The 5,605-nt window shown below is 31.6% G+C and overlaps 1 non-coding gene across 1 annotated transcript; it reads left to right on the top strand.

Annotated features, from left to right (window-relative positions):
- Positions 1 to 1,652: 1,652 nt before the first annotated feature.
- On the top strand, positions 1,653 to 1,725 carry TRNAR-UCU. The gene has a single exon. It is a non-coding gene; the product is annotated as a tRNA-Arg (tRNA).
- The last annotated feature ends 3,880 nt before the right edge of the window (positions 1,726 to 5,605 follow it).

The raw sequence follows: 5,605 nt of genomic DNA, 5'->3' as shown, positions 1-5,605 counted from the left end.
CTCCGTAGATGTAGGCCTTGTTCTTGCCGAACCACGTAAAAGATTGGTGTTCTTCGTCTTTTCCTTCCCTTTATACTTCTTGCATTATTGAATCTTCCTCTTCTTGCTAGTTTTCTTCTCTAAATCGAAATAGACAGCATTTCCCTTCATTTTCTCTCTTCTCTCTCAAGCTCTCTGACCCAAAACAAGAAAGAATGAAGGATAGTCGTTCAAAGTAATCAGATTGTGTGAGTGCATAGATCTAATCTCAACCATCAATGTGTAAGGCCAGATTAAGTCTTCACACAGATTGTGCTTTCATCACATGGTTTTCAAGACGAGGTTTTCCTTCAGCTGGTTTTGAGCTGAATTTTTTTTCAAGATTGGGCCTCGGTGTGACTTTTACAAGCCCACCAAAACTTCAGCATAGCCTAACAAATTTTAATTAATATAAAGTAGAAGAGATATAAATATTTGAATAGGAAGCTTCAAAATTAGTAATATATGTTAATTGTTGTTGAATAGAGTATTTATGCTCACATTGGACGATTCTATCTAACAACATGAAATAGAATTAAAAAATCAAAATGAAATAGATAAAACTAGCATGTATATATATTTAAAATCACATTATATTAAAAAAATCACAATGTAATATATTAAAGGAAATAATCAAACTAGTGGCACAAATGGACTACTTTACTGTACGAGAATGTTGAAAATAAAAAGCACAAGGATTAGATGCAATCTAATCTAACACCTATATCCCATGGGCTCATTTTTTTTTTTTTTTGTTATATAATAAAAGAAATAATTCAATTTTTTTAAAAAATATTTGTCAGGAAATTATAAATACAACAACTAAACCCAAAGTATCAGCATATATAAACAATACAAAATAATTTGCACATATAGCAAAATTTAGTTTCATCCATTGAAGTGCATCGATGATAGACAATGTATATGTTTATAATACATTTTCAAGTGATTAATTTAAAAAATAGGTTATTTTGAAAGAAATTGGAGTTTTATCGACTTTTCATGTGTATTTTAATCAATTTTTTTAATCAAAATTATTTAAATAAAAATGATTTTTTTAAAAAACATTTTTCTCTCAAATCAATCCAAACAAGATATTACTAACAAGAGTCTATCAACAATAGATTTCAATTCCGAATAGATTTTGTTATATTTGTAATTCTTTTAAAATATTATTATATATTTAATTATTAGCTTTAAAAGTATCATATATTATATTTAGCCCATTTGTATTGGGTAATTGACAGGATTTGTAAAGATAAACGCAGCACAATTTGTAAAATATTTTTATCAAATAAAAATGCTACTGTGTTCATTATGTCATAGCTACTGCAACGACTCCTTTGGGATGACCGACAGGTTTTATATTATTAAAATAATAATAATCTTACTTACCTGAATGTTAATTAACCAAATTTTGGATAAAAAACAAAGTTTTGTAAGTTACTTTTTACATTATATTAAGAAAAATACTGCATCTTCATAAGTACTTATGTTTGTGCATCTAAATAAAGTTGCCCAATTATAATTTAAAATGTATGAAATTATTTTTTTAGGAAATATTTTTATGTTGGTGAGAGAAAAGTATTACTTTTATAAATTGTATTCTGTTTAATTTTCACAAAGTTGTTTGGGCGCCCATGGCCTAATGGATAAGGCGTCTGACTTCTAATCAGGCGATTGTGGGTTCGAATCCCACTGGGCGTGTTTATTTTAAACGACAAATTTTATCTATTTATTGATGGTTGTCCTCTGCATTCACAATAAATCTTTGAAAAATCGGATATATTAAGTTCCCTAAATATATCGACGTTACTTCCATTTCTAAATTAATAAAAAAAGGTAGATTATAGACTTAGATTTTAAAAAATGAGAACATAAAAACCATAAACGAGACCTATTCTCGAGATTTCAATTTAGAAATTATCAAACTACTTGACATTTTGAAAAATAACCAACCACATGAATTCGACGGACAGAAACAATGATATTGATACCGAATTTTTGTTTTAAATATTTTTATATAAGATTTAGGTATTTTATTTATTACTTTCTAGATCCCCCAAAATCTTTTCATAGGATCTGGCACCAAGATTGGTTTCTTTTGGTATATTAAAATTAAAATATTAAATATTTACTATTTACATATACATTCATCATTTATATATTTTACCATACAAATTTATATGTAAAAAATTTTCAATTCAATCCTGTTCAACACAATTCTCCGGCCTCATAACAAGAATGTGAGGCCGACCTTGAAAGGTACCTAAAGACTCGAGAAGAAGCAAGGGATGAATTCGCGAAATTAGAGGTAGCATACCACCTAACTTCTCAGCGGCTGCAGGAATTTGTAACGCAATTGAACACCGTCAACAAAATAATGTTAGAAGCCCGAGAAGATTTCTACACCACCGCGATTGAGACCAACAAAATGAAAAACACTTAGATGTATCTTGAGGAGCATAATCTTAATACGTCTCATCAAATTATCCTACCATAATTTGACATGTGGTAAATTATTTTTATTTATTTTTTAATATTTTAATTTTTTGTGTGAGTGATAGTAATAAGCTGAATTAATTACTGTATCTTTTTACCTTCTTTTGTTGTTAATCTTGATTATTTTTCTGGTGCAATTTATCTCTCCTATTTGTTATTGTTTGACCAATATTGGTTTACCATGTGGTTTTTACTATTCATTATATACCAATCGTGACGGCTCAGCTTTCTCATTGAGCATTTTTCATTTTCATTCTTTTGTCCTATTCCTCACTCTGACATGGTGTTAGAGCAATTAGGTTAATTTTTTTTTCCATTTATGGCATCAAGTTGGGGCACATCTGAGGAGGGGACCCTGCAGCCGGAGACCACTCTTCCTGTAACAATGTCTATTGTACCTCCTATTGTATCTTTCTCAATTTCTTCTCTGTCTTTTACCTCTCCCATATCTCAACGTCTCCTTCCCAACCCTATTAGAAATTCATTGATACCAATCTCTCAAGTTCCCAATTCCTTAATCCATGGTCAATTAGGCTTCTAGTATCAACTGATTCACCATGGCTCGCTACTCAGTATCACTACTCGTCTCAAATGTCACCTTATGGCTCTCACGCCGCCTCTCAGCCTTTCCCTACTTCTCTTCTGTTTCTTCCAGCTCCTCAATCACTCGTTGCCAATTTCCCTCATATGTCTTAATCCCTTATAGTTAAGGTCAATGACTCCAATTACTTCCTATGGAAGAACCAACTCCTGAATTTAATCATGGGTTATGGTCTTGAAAGCTTTATTGATGACACCTTTCCACAACCTCTAAAGTTTCTGGACCCTCAACGTACTCAAGTGAATCCATATTGTTCATATTGGCAAAAATGCAATCGCACAATAATGAGCTAGATTTACTTATCCCTCCATGAATCATCTCATGGTCTGATTTTATACAAACTTTTTGTATAGGCACCCTCGCTCGCATGTCTCCACATGAATGGTTAGGATCTACCGTCTATAATAGTTCACAACACTTGTAAACCTCTACAAAGCCGGTCGTATCCGTAGTGTCACCAGGATCAGGTATCCCTCCTTAATCCTTATACTACAAACCTATTTAGGTTATCACTTAAGGCATTATTCACTTGTATATCTCATATACAAGCTTAAGTTTACATACGATAACCATGGAGTATTATTTATTGGATATGAGTAAATAACCAGAATGAAATAACTTTTATTTTATTCATAACAATGTATAGATATTACAAACTACGAGACTCCGGGAGAATTAGGACACCAATCCCAATATCCTCATATATTGCCTGTATCATGGGTCTTCGCTCTCAAGTCCAAAAGATTAAGAAGGATGGCTTGACTGGATCTCAGTATCTTGTTTAAATCAAGGATATCACTGATAAGTTCTTTGCCATTGATGAGCCTCTCTCTTATCGTGATCACCTTGGTTACATTTTAGAATGGCTTGGTAATGAGTACAATCCATTTGTGACGTCAATCCAAAATTGATCTGATTGTCAATTTCTTGCTGACGTTCATAGTCTTTTTGTTGCTTATGAGTCTCGACTTGAGAAGCAAATAGCCACTGATCAGTTTAGGGAAAACTAAGTTGAACCTTATGAGTCTTTTTGTTGCTTAGGGAAAACTAAGTTCAACCTTTTTTACAGTTCAGGATTGTTAGGGTTAATGCCCTAAATCTTGTGGGTCCTCTAGTTTGTAATTGTAATATACAAACATTTTATTTAATTAATAAAATATGAGATGTTTTATTACATATTTAATAGCATTAACCCATAAACCAATAAATTAATATCCATGGTTATCATCTGTAGCTTAAACATGTATGTAGAGATATACATGTGGATTATGTTTAAGTGATAACCCAAATGATCTGTAGAGATGGATAAAACTGGGTACCTTATCCTAGTAACACTATGAATATGGCCCATTTTGTAGATGTTACAATTCTTGTAAAGTGCTACAAATGATCTGATCCTGATCATTCATGCAGAGACATGTGAGCGAGGGTATTCTATACAAAGGAGTTTTTATAAGACCAGACCACAAAATGACTAGTTTCATTATATAACGCCGTTCATAATAGAGACTTACATTTCAACATGATGACCATGATCTGAATCCTGTGTAAGTTGTGAGCTCCTACCTATGAAGGCGGTCTTTTGATTCGTATGGGTGAGAGTGGCCAGATTGTCAACTCAATAAGTCAACCATTTTGAGGATTCATATGATTAGGGAGTTGGGAACACAACTACACAAGACAAAATTCACTCGTTCCCTAATGTTTAGGTGAGTAGATAAGTTGCTCCCTTAAAGGTTGATTTGTTCCCTAATGTGGCGCCACACCCTTTTTTGGCCCAAGAGGGGTTTGGTCATAGTTGGATTATGACTTATTGTTCATTAGAGGGATCAGTGGTATTTAAGGAGTTAGATGTAACTATAGGGGCAAAACGGTAATTTTGGCCCAGTTGTACTTTCAAGCAATTTGTGAAAGGTTATCACATCGTTGGTTGGTTATATCCAATAGACCCAAAAATATATTTGTAATGTGAAGAGTTCAGTTATCGGTCTTTAGTGGAGTGACCGACAATTAATGGATGTTGGGTACTTTAATTAAAGAGTTTAATTAATTATCTAAGTACCATTGGAGCTTCAATTTATAGGTCCACAAGGTCCCCTCTGTAGCTCAACAAGGATTATTGAGAATTAATTTTGGATTAATTTAAATTGTTCAAATTAATTATATGTGATATAATTGAATTAATTATATGTGATATAATTGAATTAATTATATATGCGATATAATTAACATAATGTATTTGATACATTACAATATAAAGCTTATTGAAGAGGAAATAAATATTTGAATATGATTCAAATATTATTATATGGATTGGATTCATATAATTAAATTTAATATAAATATGATTTATATTAAATACCACAATTGATTGAGAGAATTAAAAACTATAGATTATATTGTATTTGATACAATATAAAACTATAGGTTAAGTGTTATATTTGATGTAACATATAGTTATATATATATATATACAAAAAGTTA

Source organism: Benincasa hispida, unplaced genomic scaffold (genome assembly GCF_009727055.1).
Source record: "Benincasa hispida cultivar B227 unplaced genomic scaffold, ASM972705v1 Contig968, whole genome shotgun sequence".
Classification (NCBI taxonomy): domain Eukaryota; kingdom Viridiplantae; phylum Streptophyta; class Magnoliopsida; order Cucurbitales; family Cucurbitaceae; genus Benincasa; species Benincasa hispida.
Note: the sequence above shows the minus strand (reverse complement) of the source record. Positions and strands in the feature narration are given on the sequence as shown.